The sequence below is a fragment of the Pleurodeles waltl genome, chromosome 5 (genome assembly GCF_031143425.1).
Source record: "Pleurodeles waltl isolate 20211129_DDA chromosome 5, aPleWal1.hap1.20221129, whole genome shotgun sequence".
Taxonomy (NCBI): Eukaryota; Metazoa; Chordata; class Amphibia; order Caudata; family Salamandridae; genus Pleurodeles; species Pleurodeles waltl.
Window position 1 is genome coordinate 1,858,847,250 of NC_090444.1, and position 19,745 is coordinate 1,858,866,994.

Genomic DNA, 19,745 nt, shown 5'->3' on the forward strand with positions numbered 1-19,745 from the left:
GCGGATTGCTGACATCAGGTCTGGCTCCAACTGGGCACACAGTTCATGGATTGTTGAACGATCAAGTCTGTAGGTGACCATTACGTGTCTCTCTTCCATTGTCGACAGGTCCACCAGCGGTCTGTACACTGGAGGATGCCGCCATCTCATCACCTAACCCAGCGGACGTGCCCTATGGAGGAGAACAGCGAGCAGAGGGTCAGCCAACACTGAGGTATCACAATGTGTTATTTGCAGAATATTTATTTTTCCTCAATGTGACTATGGCTGGGTATATTCCAGGACTTGATAGGTGTGACGCAGTTATTATTAATGCCATGTGGCCCCCTGAAATGGCGCCTGCCTGAACTGTAAGGTGGGACAAGGGGATATGAGGTAACTGCGCTGGCGTTTTACACCATCGCGGTAGGCGGTCGCTGACCGCGGCGCAATCCTTCATTGGTTAACATTGGGTGCTATGGTTCCCAGGAGCCAATGATGATGTACGCCAGTGGTGGCGCTACGCACCGCCGCGGACGTGACCGCCATTTTCTGTCTGTTCACTCACTTGATACCTGACCTTCGATAGGAGAGGACCTACACTGCAAGTGCTGCTGTGACCTGTGTCTGGAAGCGACGCTGGCTCGAGTGTCTGGGGAAAGGGCCACCGCCTTCACTTCGGAGGAGTTGGAGAAGTTAGTGGATTTGGTCCTCCCCCAGTACACGCTCCTCTATATGTTCCTCCAGACAAGCAGGTGAATACACTGTGAGCATGCTGTATGGGCAATGCCTGTTTGGAGTGGTGTGGCCGGAAGATACGGGGGGGAACTGAGCCCTGCATGAGCGGATGTTGAGTGTATGTGCGTCAGGGCAAGGGTGGGAACGTGGGCCAATGACTGTGATGGTCCGGACGGTTAAAGTTTTTCCTTTTCCCCTGTACTATTCCTGTAAGTCAGCGCCCACCAGAAGAAGGATATTTGGTGTGCCATCACCAAGGAGGTCCGGACCCTGAGGGTGCACCACAGACGGAGCACCCACTGCCGTAAGAGATGGGAGGACATTCGCAGCTGGAGAAAGAAGACGGCGGAGGCCCAGCTGTGGATGGCCTCCCAAACGTGGGAGGGGTGCCCGTCGCACCATGACCCCCCCTGATGTTCCGGATCCTGGCGGTGGCCTACCCGGATTTGGATGGGCGCTTGAGGGCATCACAGCAGCAACAAGGGGGTGAGTACAGTCACATTCAACCAACTCTGCATGCATTATGAGGTGTCTGAGTAGGGGAGGTGGGCAGTGGGTTCCCCTAGGCCAGGGCAAACTTGGTAGGCAAGGTCCCTTTGTGAGGCAGGATATGTGGCTCCCCAACACCACCAGTGGTAAGAGCCATCTACACCTAGTCAGGGTCCAGTGACTTCCATGTGTGCAGCAATCGGGCATAGGCCTTGTCCCCCAAGGCCCTGTGAACAATCTTGGAACCATAGGTGCATGGCGTAGTGCAGAGGGCTGCTGTGTTTGTAGTGTCCGCCAACGGTAGTGGTATTGCATGCACTGAACATGTCTTTCTTCTGTCTCCCCCCCCCCTTTTTGTGGTCTCCCTGTTCCTGTGTGCAATAGCATCATCAGGCAAAGGAGCATTGGCACCGGAGCAGGAGGGAGTTGCATCCCACTTGGCCCTGGAGAGTGAGACAACGGAGTCTGAAGCCACCAGTGGGATGGAGGGCGAGGGGAGCTGCATGTCGGGGACAGGAACAGAGACCACGACAGCAACTCCTCCTCTGATGGGAGCTCCCTTCCGGTGGCAGGCCCCTCTGTGCCCCTCGCAACAACAGGTATAGCCGCCACCCCCCCACCAGCACTGCCCTCCCAGCAGCCCCTCAGCGTGTGCCTGGTGGCCGCTCACCCAGGATGGTGGGCATCTCCTTTGGCACAGGCACCTCAGGCCCTGCCCCAGTCAGCCCTGCTGCCCTCAGTGAGGAGGCTAATGACCTCCTGAGATCCCTCACTGTTGGGCAGTCTACCATTGTGAATGCCATCCAGGGTGTTGAGAGGCATTTGCAACAAACAAATGCATACCTGGAGGGCATTCATTCTGGCCATGCAGCCCAACAGCGAGCATTTCAGGCTCTGGCCTCAGCACTGATGGCAGCCATTGTCCCTGTGTCCAGCCTCCCCCCTCCAACTTCCTCTACCCAGACTCAATCCCCTGTACCTCAGCCTATCCCAAGCACACCATCAGACCAGCATGCACACACCTCAACACACAAGGGTGACTCAGGCAAACATAAGCACCACACATCCCACAGGCACTCACACAAGCATCATACCCATGCAGACATACCAACATCCACTGCCTCCACTGTGTCCCCCTCCTCCACGTCCTCCTTCTCCTTCCCCTCACACCTGCATGCACTACATCCTCAGCCACTACCTCCATCACCAGCACGCCCATCACCACACACCGCTCACGTGCACTCACCACCCCCACTACCATTCATACATCCCCTGTGTCCTCTACCAGTGTGTCTGTGAGCCCTCCTCCCAAAGTACACAAACGCAGGCACACACCCACCCAACAGCCATCCACCTCACAACAGCCTCCAGCCCATGCACCTACACCCAAATCCAACAAACGTACACCTCCTACAACTACTACCACTACTACCTCTTCCTCCACTCCCAAACCTCCTCCATCTACTCGTCCCAGTGTGTCTAAAACACTTTTCCTGGCTAATGTTGACCTGCTCCCTACACCTCCCCCCCGTCCGTCCCCTAGGGCCAGGCCTTCCAGATCCCAAGCCAGCACCTCAGCCACCACATCACCAGGCACAGTGGTGCCAGCAACTGTGGGTTATTGGAGTGCACAACCCATCAGGGCTGCCAGTGCGTCACGGAGTGAGGGCAAGGACATGCTGCCACCTGCCAACAAAAGTTGCCTACATCCCGGAGGGAGAAGCACAAAACCCCTGCCACCAAGGGCTCAGGGAAAACGAAATGGGATAGTGGCAAGACAGCAGCGCCACCATCCAAGGTGGGGAAGGGCCAGGAAATGAAGGGCAGGTCAGGAGAGGGCATGGTGGCACTGACGGAGGGACCAGTGGCACACCTTATGTCCGTGTCGTCGCCAACCTGTACGGCAGGGAAGACCGCCACCAGCACCACCGCCACAGAGGCCTCTGCCAGCACCAATGCCACACAGGCCACGGCAAGCACCGTGGCCACAGAGCCCTCCGCCAGCATCGCTGCCACAGAGGCCACCGCCAGCACCGTGGCCACAGAGCCCTCCGCCAACACCGATGCCACAGAGGCCACCGCCAGCACCGTGGCCACAGAGCCCGCCGCCAGCACCAATACCACAGAGGCCACCGCCAGCACGTGGCCACAGAGGCCACCGCCAGCATCGTGGCCACAGAGGCCTCCGGCAGCACCGTGGCCACAGAGGCCTCCACCAGCACCAATGCCACAGAGGCTACCGCCAGCACCGTGGCCACAGAGCCCTCCGCCAGCACCGATGCCACAGAGGCCACCGCCAGAACCGCTGACACAGAGGCCACCGCCAGCAGCACCGCGACTGACACCGCTGCATGCACCGCCAGCGGCCCCACGACATTCTGAGCCAGTGGCACCAACGCAGACATGGCTGCCATCCCCAGTGGTCAGTCGTCCGAGGCTGGTGGTGTGTTCCAGGAGCCTGGCCAGCTTCCATGATGCACCACTTTCAGTAGAGTATCACATCCACATCCTCTGTCCTTGGCAGGATAAAGCACTCTGGGCACAAAGCCCCCTCCAGAACCATTGGAGAAAAGCATCCACTACCTCAGTCCTTGGCAGGATGAAGCACTCTGGGCACAAAGCCCCCTCCAGAACCAGTGGAGAACAGCATCCACTACCTCAGTCCTTGGCAGAATGAAGCACTCTGGGCACAAAGCCCCCTCCAGAACCAGTGGAGAAAGGTATCCACTACCTCAGTCCTTGGCAGGATGAAGCACTCTGGGCACAAAGCCCCCTCCAGAACCAGTGGAGACTGTTATCCACTTGAGAGACTGTGGATTTGCACTCCCCAGGATAATGCAGTGGGCAACCCACCCACTGGAGAGACTTGAGAGACTGTGGCTTTGCACTCCCCAGGATAAAGCAGTGGGCAACCCACCCACTGTAGAGACTTGAGAGACTGTGGCTTTGTACTCCCCAGGATAGAGCAGTGGGCAACCCAGACACTGGAGAGACTTGAGAGACTGTGGCTTTGCACTCCCCAGGATAAAGCAGTGGGCAACCCACCCACTGTAGAGACTTGAGAGACTGTGGCTTTGCACTCCCCAGGATAGAGCATTGGGCATGGAGCCCCCTCATGAAGCAGTGGTGTTGTGCATTCATCAGCCTGGGGTGCCCCCACTCTCCCTCCCCCTGAGGTGCCTTTTTCATTTCGATCTGATGCCCCTGCAGTGTTCTCTCCGTTTGAAGTCTGGTGTCATGTGTGGGCTTCGCCCATACATTTTGGGCCCAGTGGTCCACGGACAGAGATTGGTGCACTATCCGGACTTGTGTAGTTGGTGTACATAATTGTATATACTGTATTTCAAGTTTTTAGTACTGGATTTGTATTGATTACACTCGTTCTAATCATTTCCTTTTGTCCTTGCGTTCTTCCAGGGGGAATGGGGGGTTTATGTGTAATGTTGTAGCATGTATTTGTGTGTATGGTGTTGTGAGTGAGGGTGGGGGTTTTGCGTGTTGCGTGTGTGTGTCACTCTCTTTTCCCTCCCCCCTCCCCTGTGCTGTAGGTGCTGTACTCACTGTGGTCGTTGCCGCCGTCTTTGATGCTCCTGATAGAGGAGAAGGAAGAGTATCGTAGGGAGTATCTGGAGTTCTGGCTCCATGGCGTCCTGGTTCCTCGCCGGGTATGGAGAGGTGAGTGTTTTCCCTTCCAAGTCCTGTTTACGCCGTGTTTTTGTTCACGTTTGTTCCGCCCCGGAGAAGGTGGCGGATTGGTGTGTCATAATAATGTGGGCAATACATTGTCTTCCGTCTGTCTGTTGCCGGTTACCGCTGCGCTGTTTGTTTGTACTGCCGTGGCGGTCGGAGTGTTAAAGTGGCTGTCTGTGTTGGTCGTGATTCCATTTTTATTTACGCCGGCCTGTTTGCAGTATTACTGCCGCTTTAACACCGACCGCCAGGGTTGTAATGAGGGCCAAGAACCCTTAACATTTATGCCCAGATTTAAGAAGCTCTAGCATGACATTAGCGTCATTTTCTGCTGCTAATGTGGCCTTAGTCTTCACAAATCTTTGTACAATATGTACAAAGTGGCACAATGAATGCATTGTGCCACTTTGTAACCCTTTGTGCCACTTTATGCAAGCTCCATGCATAATGTATGCAAAGGAGGTGTTCCCGCTTTAGGGGAACCGCAAAAATGGCACAGTGGAATCTAAGAGATTCCATTGCGTTGCTTTTTTCGGCTACTTTTAACCCCTGCTCAGAGCAGGCATTAAAAGGGGCCACAACTTTGGTTTTTGCAATGGGCCCCTATGTACTGTTCAGGGTTAGCACCAGAATTGTGGCACTAACCCTGAACAGTACATCGATAGCATCAAACATTTTGACGCTTTTGCCCCCTACCCTCCACCATGGTGCATTTTATTTTAAATACAGCTCACACATGGTGGTGGTAGTGGGGCACTAAGGGGTGCAAGAAAAGTGGTGCTGCACTGGGTGCAGCTCCACTTTTCCTAAATCTTCCCCTTAGTGTGCATGTCTGAGACCTTAACCACAAAGCCAGAGGTGACTCCTTGATGTGTAGTGTCAGGACGTAGCTACGTCATTCAACCCACAGATTTTGAGGGGAAAAAGACTTCAATTTTCCATCACTAGAAATGTTTAACAGTGAAAACATTATGAGATGGAAGAGAGAGAGTGAGACCGAAAGTGAAAGTTTGAGAGAGAGAGATAAATTAACAGAAAGAGATTTACAGAGAGAACTTGAGAGAGAGAAAGTTTTTAGGCTTTGATGAAAGATATACATAGAATGTAATATTTTAGGACAATTTAAAAAAGTCTGTTTGTCATTAAAAACGAGTGAGGCCATCTTTAAGTATGAACCTTTATCTTTTGAAGTTTAAAATAAATGAAAGAAGGGAAAAGATCACAGATGCCCCTGGAGTAGAACCCTCACCTTTCCGTGGGTCTGTGATCTTAACCATTACACCACAGATGACTCTTCACCCTGCAATTTCCAGAAATGACTATGACATTCAACCCACGCATGTGATAGGACAGAAACGTGAATGTTCCATCACTAGGAAGGTTTAACAGTCTAAACAGTAGTGAATAAACAAACACACTGCCAAGCGATACTAGTATTTGAACCTTCACCTTACTGAGTGACAGCACAAAACCTTGACCATTAGGCCAGAAGTGACTCTGTTCTTCTCTCCATCCAAATACAACTATAACGTTCATACCAAACATCTTGCTAGTTTGACTCTGTAAAGTCATTCTATGGAGAGACCATTGCAATGACAATCTCTCTCTCTTTCTTCCATCCCTTTATGGCCCAACAAGGAACTATTGGCAGCCAATCAGAGCTCTGCATTTCCTTGCATGAGCTTGTTATTATACGCGAACACTTCGCACATCTAGATGTCTATATTTAGTTTTCTTTTAATATTAAAAAAATTACTGAATGGATTTACACCAAATAACAAAAATCACTCTTTCTGGACGAAGAGCTACCTTTCTGTCAAATTTGGTGTAATTCTGTCCAGTGATTCGGGCTGTGGTTTATCTAGAATCCCTATGGGAATTATAATGGGAAACAACACCCCCTTTTTTCCCTCGTTCCCTGCTTGACATATCACCACAAAACATACCATCTCAACAAGATTCACTGCAACATTATTTTTTTTAAAGTTTGTGAAGATTCGTAAAACACCACTAAAGAGATAGGCAAGTCAAAAAAATGCTTTTTCAACGGAAACATGATCCTAACTATAAACGCCAGTCGGTAAAATAAATATATATATAAAATATATATATACCTTGAAGTGATAGACTGTATAATAGTTATTGATGGGTTTTAGAGCAGAAACAGGCATGGGCTGCATTGTATTAGTTGGTCTGGTCTAGAATGTCAGACATGAATTATTATCAGACTGCACATACACAGTTTCACATACTATATTTAATTTTTAGCTATATTTATTTTGAATAGTTCACATGGTAGCTGTAAAGAAATGTTGGGGTTAATATATGAAGACATGACTTCTTACTTTAGCCTAAATATACATTTCCTTAAAGCTTTACCTATTTATTAACTGTACTGTTTTTCTCTTTTTTAGAGGACTTTTATTGAACACAAGCAGATACGAATGAAGTAATGCATCATTAGCTGATACAGAGAGTGCAAATAACACGGGGAGAGGTGGGGTGAGTGATGGAAATGCATTGTCTTAATCATAAATATATACAAATCAATTTGAGGCAAAAAATAACAATAATAACATACGTGATCATAAATAAGTAAAACATTGTAAAGTTCTGAAATCTCATACAAATACCTGGAGAACATCAAGGGGGTTTAAAAAACACATTTCTAATGGAGAGGCAGATAGGATAGTTTGAGCTATGTTTCTAAATTTTGTTACATGATTAAGAGATGCCGAAGGGCTGCAGGAGGATGGAGGTTCCAAGACACCGCTTGGGGACGTGGTCTGGCAAGGAGAAGCCCGGCCAACCAGGGCAGCCTCCATGCCTTTGGAGTGGTTGTGGTGCTGGAGACGCCGGAGATGGCAGTCCAGTGAGGAAACTGTGGAGCCCACACGTCAGGGCACTTGAGGTGTTGTTAGAGACCTGAGGTGTTGCCAAATGCCTCAGCCCAGTGAGGAGGAAACATAGGTTGTGAGTGGTGTTGTTCCATTGTATTTCCCTCACTTGGCCGTTTGGTCCCCACGGCAGCCCTTGTGGCAGCCCTGTGTGGCAGCCCCCCCATCCAGACGCTGTGTTCTTCAAATTTTGACAGCTCATTACGAGTTTGGTGGTACCAGGACTGCTATGTTGGCGGTGGAAGCAGCACCGCCAATGGACCGCCGGAGAAGACCACCATATTATGACCATGGCCGTCTTCCCAACAGAAGACAGCCAAACCACCGCCTTTACCGCCAGTGAGGTCATGCTGCCATGGACGGCGGTAGCCACCTTCAGGCCTGAGCACACCATGTATCCGCCTGACATATTACAAGGCTGCACACCACCAAGGTTTCTGTCATGGTTGCACCACCTCGAAAACCCTGGTGGAAATCAACTCTCTAAAATGACACACTCACCTTCAGGTACACATACGTGTCTGGAGTCACCAATGAACCTGAGCTGCACGTCTTTCTACTGCTCCTGCTCACACAATGACCCCAGAACCAGTGATGATGATGATGACAAGAACCATGAGTACACACACACTTACCTGACAATGCAGGGAAAACCCAAGGTACACATGCTTATACAACACATCCAGGACAGCAGGCGATGATGACACACATGTAACCACACACCCATACGTACATACACACACACACACACACACACCCATACTAAACACACTATGGCCAACACACACGTGCAATACACACACCATCCCGCACACACACAGCACCGGCACAGTCAAACACAACAACACACAATACCACCGATTCTCACAACTACCCCACAGCAACACAAATGCCACAGCAAGCTAACACATTACACACCTCCACATGACACTACATACATACAACATCATGTTACAACACCTGGCAATCAATATACACAATCACACAGCCATACAACAAGGCATGCATCAAACCATGCTAACAGAACACGTAATGCATTTGACATTTCCATCACCACATACACGCATGCACACACAACAAGCACACAATGCCACACAAAACACTATTGCACATATCAACATAAACAATGCACACATTTTCAACATACATGCAAGTACCAAGCACATACATATACTACACACAACACACAACCATCACAGTGGGATACATGGCAGGCCCACACCCACACATGCTGCTCAGACACAACAACTAGCACAACTAACATATTCACACACACAAACACACATGCACACACACACACACACACACACACATACACATACATGTCACTCACGTACAAACCAAAGCAGGCAAGACCACAACAGCCATGTGGAAGGAAAGGCAGGACGAGTATGTTACCATTTAACCAACAACTTGTTGGCCCAGATATAATAAATATTAAATTAATTGAAAGGTACTAAAAAAGTAACAACATACAAATAGAAGGCCATTGGATAGTCCATTGTCCATACTGCCCAAAGCACAAATGGCACATATGTGCGTACCCCTATATGACACATGACTGCTAGATGAACTCCACAGGTTAGGGGCATCAAGGGGGCAGGCAGGCACCTCAGGGATTAGGTGGAGTTGGGAGGGGGGTTTAGTTTTGAGAGGGGATCTCTGGGCTTGGGCTTGGCCTTAGAGGGGGGTTTTGGGCTTGGGCTTGGGCATGGGAAAGGTCTTCTTTTTGGCAGGTGGGAGGCTTGGGTAGTAGCAGCAAAGACAGGGGAGGACTTGGAGGTGAAAGGGCTGGACTTGGGGAGGGAAACGGGTCTCTTGGGGTCTCTTGGGGGTCACACGGGGTGGGAGAGGAGTAGGGAATAGGTTCAACGCTGAGAGGAAAAACTTCTTAGAAACACAGGGGTGGTCATGGCAAAAGGGTTTGGGTGGTGGAGGTAGAGGGAGTGGTTGTAGGAGGTGTCTTGGTGGGTGTCTTTGGTGCATGTGTGTGCGAGGAATGCTTTTGGGTGCTGGGTGTCTGTTGGGTGGTTGAATGCGGGCATTTATGTATCTTGGGAGGAGGGGGTGAGGAGGTGCTGGGAAATGCCATGCTGGATTGGTGACTGCTAGGTGGTGTCCACAGCTATGAATGATGTGCTACATGTGGGTGTGTTGGTAGTTGTGGTGTCTGTGGATGTGGTGACTGTGGTGGATGTATGTAGGTCTGTTATTGTGCTGACTGTGAGCAAGATAGGACTTGTGGTTGGATCAGTGAGCGTTGGTGTGGTGGCAGCAGGTGTGTGTGTTGTAGTGTTTGTGAAGGTGGGTGCTGGGGGAATCTGTGCAGGTAGTCAGTATTGGTGTGTATGCAGATGGGTGTTGTTTGTGTGTATGCCGGTGGTAGGTCTTGTGGTGCTTATGTTTGACTGCGGTACCCTTGGCTGTTGAGGTGGATGCATTCTTGGATATCTTTGTGTTTTGGCTGGGTTTGGGAAGAGGGGTTTGAGATTGGGAAGAGGTAGGTGGAGGGGGACGGTAGACAAAGGGTGCCTGGCTGCCGTCAGTGAGGAGGTTAGAGCCTGAAAGGATCTCTGTAGGCAAGCCAGTGCACCGTGAATGCCCTCCAGGAACGCATTGCTCTGCTGGACTTGATGCTGCCAGATTATGGATGGCTTTCACAATGGTTGTCTGACCCACAGAGATTGATCTCAGTAGACCAATAGCCTCCTCACTGATGGCAGCAGGGCTGACTGGGGCAGGGGAGAGGTGCCTTCAGCGAAGGAGACGCCCACCCTCCTGGGGTGGTGCCAGATAGGTCGGCCATTGCCAGGGAGTTTCCATTGGAAGAGGATTCCGAAGTTGAGGTGGAAGATCCGGTCTCCCTCGTGGCACTCCCCTCGCCCTCCGTGCTACTGGGTCCCTCGCTTTTGCTGGAAGCATCAACCTGGGTGCCATGGTCTGCAGCATCCCCACTCACCTGTGCCCCTTCTCCTTCACCTGCTGATGCTGATGCACACAAATAGAGAGAGAGAGGGAGGGAGAGAGAGAGATAGGGCAAGAAAGGGTTAATATATACCTCACATATGCACATGGAAACATGCATATCTGTTATAATACATATCCTGGCTAGGCTATCTCAGGTGCCAATACACATTTCCAACATCATGTCACAGCATGTCACTACTACCTACCCCTGTATGACAATCCTCACACCTATCTATATATCCAAGTAGGTTAGAACGACTGGAGTCATCCACATGATCCCCACCAAAGCCATGCGTGCATGCACAAAATGCCCTAGCTGAAGTAAAATTGACAATCTGATTTCACATCATACCTCTCCATAGCCCATCACCCATTGGAAGTGCAGCTGGCTTAACAAAACAGATCAGGCTTCTACTGTCACAACAGCTGATTAGTCCATATCCTTTGTAAAATATCCATTACAGTGAATACTACTCCACTCACACACCACACAGCATCTGCCTGTCACATTACATGGTTAACCTAACTCTCTGTACAATAATGCCATTTTAGACATCATAACTGATTCGGCCACTACAAGTTAGACATCCAATCAGGTTACATCTGATGTGTACAATACAAGTCTCTGGCATAGCCATGTGATTAGTCTGACCCATTCACAGAGGAAGATCAACAGACAGCAAACACATATATCACAACTATTCATACAACTAACTGCATATACAATCGCCCATAATGCACATATTAAACAACCATACTCAATACCTGAGTGCAGTGTCACAACTGTTGATCTTCAGGAACACACATATAACATCATGGTCCATATACAATACCATGACACATGCAATGTCATCAGTAGGACTTCACAAGATGATAACACCACCCTCACACACACCACTCCAGATTTATCAATACCAGTACCTAAGTCCAGACAACACACATCTCAGATAGTGAATACATGTAAGACTATGCACACAGAGACTAACACCACTGCCTTTACATTGACAACACATCCCATTACGACTTAGGGCAGCCTCAAGGGAGGATTTGCTATTTTTGGTTCACACCAGCTTGGTTACCAAAATGAAGTCCCTGTGCCCAGGAAAAGGACCTCTGCTTTCCCAGAATCATCCAGCTGCCTATTTAAGAAATCCAAGAGTTGAATCTTGAGGAAGTGCCTTCGGGGTTACTGCTTATCGGTACTATTATTTGAGTGTCAGCAGTGTAAGACACCACCAAGAACCCAAATGATTTGATCGGCCTGGCCAGTGGGGTAATTTAAAAATTGAACAAAGTAGGGCTCAGTGAGGAGCCCTGAGGCACCCCACATGGCAGGCAGAACTGATCAGATATGAACTCCCCAAATGCAACGTGCCATGCTCTCTCTGAAAGAAAGGATTTTATCAAGCTAAAGAAAAGTTAGCTAGGATCAAAATGGCATGACTGACTACGTCAAAAGCTGCTGAAAGTTCCATTAGTATCAGTGCAGCCTTGCCATCTCCATCTAGGAATGATCTCAGCTCCTCCGAAGCTGCTACCAATGCTGTCTCCATAATAGGTACATATCTGTAACCATATTGAGTGGAGTCCAGCAAGCCATGAGTGGCAATGAATGACATGAGTTCTGTATTCAAAGCTTAGCTGAAAAAGTTAACCTAGAGATGGGCCTCTAACTACTGGGCTCTTGTGGATCAAGGCCCTTTCTTTTTTATTAAAGGTAGAATGGACGCCTTCTTCCAGTCAAGAGGGAAGTAACCAGTATTGATTATCTCATTAAAAATCGTAGTCAGTTAAGTACCTAGGATTTCTGGAACAAGATGAGCGATTTTTGGGGGACAAGAATCAAATGGAGAACCAGATTTGGTGGCTAAGATTAGACTAGAGACCTGTTCTGTACTAAGCATGGAGAATTTCTCAAAGACAGCAGGGGTAGGTTGCCCTTCCTTGACTAATGAACTAATGGCAGACGATTGATTATTAATTACAAATGATTCATAAACTTCTTTTACTTTTAAGTGAAAAAACTTAGCTATGAGATTACCAAAACTCCTTTCTGTAACTGTTGCTGTTAGGCAAAGGCATTTTTTCGCTAAGATTTTCACATTATTCAAAAGCTATTTTGCTGAATTCTTAGATTATAGTATTGTAGGATCTGAGGCCAAGTACATAATCATCGTTATCTTGTTTAGGGGGCAAGGGGTTGTTCCCAACTCTCCTTAGCAAGTACAAGTGGACCCCTTACCGGATGACCAAAGAGGAGTTCAAAAGGGCTGTAGCCTATTCCTTTTTGATGTAGCTCCCTGTAGGAAAAGAAGAGACATGGTAACAGGACATCCCATCTCCCCCTGAGTTATTCAGAGAGTCCCATTATCATACCATTTGTTTGGGGGATGGTAAGGTGTGGTGAATTTGTAGGTTACGCCACACTCTTTCCCCATTGCTTTCAAGTATGCAGACATGAAGTTGCTACCTCTGTCTGATACTACCTCTTTTGGGGAACCCGTCCTAGAAAAGATTCCTAGGAGGTCTTTGGCCACTGTAGGAGCTGTATAAGAGGTATTGTTTCTGTCTATCTGGTGGAATGGTCCACGACCACCAATATAAACCTGTTTTCAGAAGCTGTGGGAGGGTCTATGGGGCCAACAATATCAACCCCTACCCTTTCAAAGGGTACCCCAACCACTGGCAGTAGGATTAAGGGGTCTTTGGAGTGCCACCTGTCTTGCCACTGGCTTCACAGGTAGCACAGGAGCGACAAAACTCATTTGTGTCTTCTGAGGCCAGTGAAAGTGAGCGACCAGTCTACCACAAGTTTTACTTTGCCCCAGGTGACCAGCAAGGGGAATGTCATGGGCTAAGGTCAACAAGAATTCTTTGTATTGCAGAGGGATTACCAATTTTCTGGTGGCACCAGGCTTGGGTTCCCTAGATTCTGAATACAGGCTGTTGTTCGCCCAGTACATCCTGTGGGTGCCACTGACATCCCCGATTCTTCCTGAACAACTTGCTGTCTTAAACCCTCAAGTGTGGGCCAAGCTTGCTGAGCCACACTTAGCTGCTCCGTTGCAGGCTCCCTTGCACCTAAGAGTTCAGCTGTTTCAGCTTGAAGTTCTTCAGGTGTTGGGTCTGTCCAAGGAGTAGATTCCTCGTCCTCAAAGGGGGAACCATCAGTGGGTGGAGAGATAGGGGATAATGTCTTACCCTTCCTAGCCCAGCTTTTGGGAAGCTCTTGGTCCATATGTTTAGGATCCAAGTTTCCCTGTTCTCTTTGCTTTTCGGCCTGAGCCCTTGTTAAAGCAGAGATATGCCCAGGAATGCCCAGCATGGCTACATGATCCCCCAACTCTACTTCAGCCCAAGCTGAAACCTCCACGTCATTTCCTAGTAGACATTCTACAGGTAGGTCTATGAACACTACAAGGACCAGTAACCACCATCCCCCAGTTAAAGTCAACAACTGCCATGGTGTGGCTCACAGTATTGTTGTGGGCTTCAGTTACTTGGTACTGGTGACCAAGTAGGCGTTGCTCAGGGGACACCAGTTTTTCAGTCACCAAGGTGACACTGGCACCTGCGTCCCTGTGGCCTCAACCTGAATGCTATTTCTTAGGAGTTGCTACTTGTACTTATCTATATTAAGGGGACAAGCAACAAGGGTGGCAAGGTCAATGCCACCATCAGAGACTAAAGCAGCCTCAGTGGTTTGCCTAACTAAACCAGCCCCCACTACACTTCTCAGAGTTAGCCCTGCTACACCCTTGGATTGACTATTGCTAATATCACTCTTCCCACCACCACTGCTTTTATTAGGGGCACTAGTTGTAGTAGTGGGGATAGTGGTAATGGGAGGTTTGGTGCTTTTCTTAGGGCAAGAGCTGTCTCCTGCCCTATGGCTTTTATTCCTACAAATATAGCACCAAGAGGTTTTGTTCTGATTGTGTTGTGAAGAGGATTTAGACCCACCCCAAAATAATTTTATGGGCCAGATGGAGACTCTTTCTTTCCTTTGTCATTAGACTTATCATCCTTCTTCTTGTCCTTGTCACCCCCTGTATGAGCTTTTCCGATCACCCTTGTTCTGACCCATTTGTCTGCCTGCTTTCCCAATTCTTGGGGAGAGATCAGATCTGAGTCTACCAAGTACTGGTGCAACAAGTCAGATACACAATTATTCAAAACATCTCTCAGTAATAGTTTGTACAAGCCCTGATATTCAGACACTTTGCTGCCATGTTACCAGCCTTGTAAAGGTTTAACAGAACAGTAGACAAAGTCAACCCAATCCTGTGAGGCCTCTTTTCTGGTCTCTCTGAACTTAATTCTGTATTGCTCAGTTGTGAGACAAAAACCATTTAAGAGTGATGTTTCGAGTATGTTGTAATTGTCTGCATCTTCCTCTCTGACAATGAGAAGTCTATCCCACCCCTTGTCAGAGAAGGACAACCACAGAATAGCAGCCCACTGCCTTTGAGGGACCCTCTGAACTTTACAGGCCCTTCCATGAGCAGCAAAACACTTGTAAATGTCATCACTCACCTTGTATGGGGGAACAATTTTGAGTAGGTTTCTAGAATCCAAGGAGTCCTCCCTGACTCTGTAATGCCTGAAACCAGAGTTGCTGCTGCCACCATGGGGTACTAACTCTAACCCCTGCCTCTCTCTCTCTCCACTGCCAAGGCCTCCCTATCTAGGGCTAGCTATTGCTGCTGCAGCATCAGCCTGGCCTCCTCCAGCCTCAGTTTCCTGAGCTCTTTATCTATAGTCATTCTCTGGAGTTGTGTGGTGTGATTCCCTAAGACACTGAAGTGATGTGAGTGGGATGAGGTGGATCTTTCCCTAGTCTTAGTGACCCTTTCTACCTGTCCTCTGGGTGTAAAGGGAGCCCTACCTGGGTGACTTCCCCTCCCGTACTGGCTACACTAGTTGGTCTGCTAGCGACTGTAAGATCCTATGAGGAATCCTTCTCTGAGTCTAGAATTTTGTTCTCTACCTCAATGGGATTAGAGTCTACTTCTTCTCCCTCCTCCTCCTGGCTACCAGCATGATATTGGTCATCCTGGAGGAGTAGACCCAAGAGAAGGCTCTCTTTAGGATTCCTCCCCATGTCCAACTTCCTCTCTGCACACAGCCTCTTCAATTACTTGAAGGTCAGGTTCTCATTGGGAGAATCCATGACCTCAGAGCTATGTCCAGCTGCAGACATGGTGTTTGTTAGGATAGTGTAAGGTGTACCTAACCTACCAAACCCCTAGTCTCTCAGAAAGAAGTTTAGAGCAAGGGAAATATGTTATGCTTAGGTTCGGCGCGCGCTTCCGCGTGCCTAACCCGTTCTGCCTCGGTCACGTCTGGCGGCTCGAGCGAGGCAGAGTGGCAGTTGTACGGAGATGAAGCTGAGAAAGAGACGCGTTTCCTGCGCTCTTCATTATTGATTTATTGCCAAATAAAGAATACACAAAACGCTTACTTCAGTGGTTCCAGAGATGATTACAACACATTATTTGTGGCGACGAGCTGGTTTCCTACTACGCGTTGATCGTGAGGAGATTAGGAATATATTTCTTGGCACTTTCTTCGTGGGAGGCGTGCTACACATTTTTTTCTGAAGAAAACTGGCGTAGTCTGGGCATTTCCTTCAGGAGGTTGGTGAATCAGCAAGTTGTGTTGGGGATATAGTACGTGTACTGATTTGTACTGAATATGGCCTTTTTAGGTGCCATCTTGGAAGTACTTTTTGCTTAAATCTTTCCGGTGATATATCACCAAGAGAATTTTATTGTTACGTTGTTCAAAGTACATTGACTGTGAACGTCACGCCTGGTGTTAAGTAATGCAATCAGTCAATCCATCACCACCGTTCTTGGAAACTCCTGGGGCTCCTCCTATTCCATGGAGACAGTGGTTTGATGGCTTTGAAACTTACCTGGGTGCCATAGGAGCATCTCGTTTTCGCCCTGAAAGAAAGAAATGTTTGCTTTTACATTCATTGGGGTATGAAGGGAGAGAGATTTTCAAACATTTACCTGAGCTACCGCAATTGGATGAAGAAGAACTAGATGAATATTTGGTGACTACAAAAAAATTGTCCACAAGATTTGACATTTTACCTAGTCTAGTAGTTTTGCGGCACAAATTCTTCAAGCGTCAGCAATTTCAAAGCGAGGATGTTGATGCATATGTCAGTGCTCTAAGACAACTGGCTTCCAAGTGTGAATTTTGGGATTTTCAAGACCAACTCATAAGGGACCAGTTCCTTGGTCATTGTGCAAATAAACATATTCAGCAGAAATTGCTCACCATGGGAAATCCAACGTTGGATGAAGCTATCAAAGTAGCCAAGAGTGTGGAGCTTGCCCAGATCTCTTTGATGGAACTTTCTTCTAGCTCTACGGTGAAGGGTTCAGATCCTCTTCATATCAGTGTTGTTACTAAAAGGAGTGCAGCGAAGAATACTGATATGAAGAAGAGTGACAATCCCCTTTTTTAGATCCTCGAACATTTGTTTTAGATGTGGAAACATGCCTCATTTCAAAGATGGCAAGTCTTGTCCTGCAAAGAACGTTATGTGTAGAAAATGTGGTAAAGTGGGTCACTTTGCTAGAGTTTGTCAATCCACTAGTAATAAGCAAGCTAATGTCACGGGCATAGTGGAGGACGAGGAAGAAAATAGAGAAGAATCTTTTGTAAAAGCTTTCCAAGACATGATTGTTGTGGTCACAGATAAAGTATTAGGGGTCAAGGAACATAACCAATGCATAGATCCCATGGTGGATATTTGGGTTGGGGATAAAATGCTTTGTTTGTTGGTGTATTCTGGTGCACGCATTACTATGATTTCATCAGAGCTGTTCCATAATACTTGGGGTGACAGAAAGTTGTTCCCTCCCGATAGGTCGCCGGTCTCGTATGAAGGCAGGAAAATTGAGTTAGAAGGTTACATAGAAGACTGTTTAGTGTTCAAGGGTCGGAAGATTTTTGGTAAAATTTATGTGGCATATAATGGTTTGAATATTTTGGGGTGGTATCATCAGGGTTTGTTTGGCATGGTGCTGAAACCTGGAACTAAAGAGCAAGTTTTGGTGGTGGAGTGTGTAGATTCAAAGACACCGTTTGAGGATGAGTTTCCGGGTGTTTTTGCCCAGGGTTTGGGGAAGATTACAGGATTCCAGCATAGAATAAAGGTTAAGGATAGGGCCATTCCTGTAAGACATAAAGTCAGGTCAGTACCATTTAGTTTAAGAGAAGATCTTAAATCTGAATTGGACAAGTTTCAACAGAATGGTGTAATTGAGCCAATTGAGTCCAGTTTGTGGCTTTCTCCTTTGGTTGTTGCCCGTAAACGTAACGGAGACCTGCGTTTATGTTTGGATCTCAGGAGTCTCAATAAGGAAATATGGATAGACTCGTATCCCTTACCCAAGATCTGTGACCTACTTGAAGGGCTCAGGGGCTCAGTATGGTTTTCAAAGATTGATCTGGCGTCTGCTTATCACCAGGTTGAACTGGATGAGGATTCACGCCATTACACTGCTTTCAATTCACCTTTTGGCACTTTCCAGTTTTGCAGAATACCATTCGATTTGGCTTCTGCAGCATCAGCGTTTCAACGCATCATGCACAAAATTTTGGGGGAAATCCAAGGTATTTTAATTTTTCAGGATGATGTGTTGATTCACACAAGGGGTTTAGAAGATCATAATGAGAAAATCAGATCAGTGTTTAACATTTTTCAGTCCTTTGGCGTCTGTGTAAAGAAGGGAAAATGTGAGTTTTATAAGAAAGAAATAGAATTTTTGGGCCATTGTGTGTCTGGGGAAGGTATTACACCTCGTCCTGGGTTAGTAAAGGCGATTGTAGATTCCCCTAACCCTAAAGATAAAGATGAGTTACGATCTTTTGTTGGCATGTGTGAATACTACTCAAAGTTCATTTCCAAATATGCTAGCAAAATGAAAGTTTTGTCTAATATGCTTAAGAGCAAAGTTCTGTTTAAATGGGACAGTGAATATCAAACCATTTTTGAAAGGGTCAAGCAAGAGTTGGTAGACGCCAGACCACTGAGTTCTTACGATCCCAGTCAACTGTGTACTATTACGGTGGATGCTAGTAGGTATGGGCTGGGGGCTGTTTTGTCGCAAGGTCTAGGAAAAGAGGAGAAAGTTATTAGTTATGCTTCTAGAGTCTTACGTGATCCTGAACTGAATTATTCAGTAATTGAAAAAGAGTTGCTCGCATGCTATTGGGCTAGTGAAAAATTTAGGAGTTATCTTTGGGGCAGAAAATATGTAATTCAAACAGATCATAAACCGTTGGTTTACATTTTAAATGATGAGAAGATTAACTATACGACTCCTCGTATTGCACGCCTCACCACAAAATTGTTGCAGTATGACTTTCAGGTCAAGCATATTCCGGGGAAAGAAAATTTCACAGCAGATTTTCTATCTCGTCTACCTATAAGTGAGGAAAGTAATCTTGATTTGGAGGATGATGTGGAAGATTGTTTCATAGCTGCGATTGATGCTGATGAGTCCAAGGTGTGCACTGAGACTGTGTGGAGGGAGGCTGAAAGCAGTGATGAGGTGTTGTCCATTGTTAAGCAGCATATAATCAATGGTTGGCCTAAGGAAAGAAATGCGAATCTTGAAGTTCAGCCATATGTCTAGGTGGGTGAAGAATTGTCAATTGAAAATGGGATCATTTTGAGGAATGATAAATGTGTTCCCCCGTGTGAGATTCGTACAAGGTTGGTGGACCATGCTCATGAGGGTCATCTTGATGCCACTATGACTAAGAGACGTATTAGAGCGCACTATTGGTGGCCTTCTATGGACAAGGATGTAGAAAGAGTGGTTGATGGGTGTGTGGTGTGTAATGGTGCAGAAAAAGGGTTGAAGACTGTTAAACCACCGTTACAACCTATATCGGTACCGGATAAGGCTTTGGTCAAAGTTGGGGTTGATATGGTTGGACCATTCAATTTTCTCC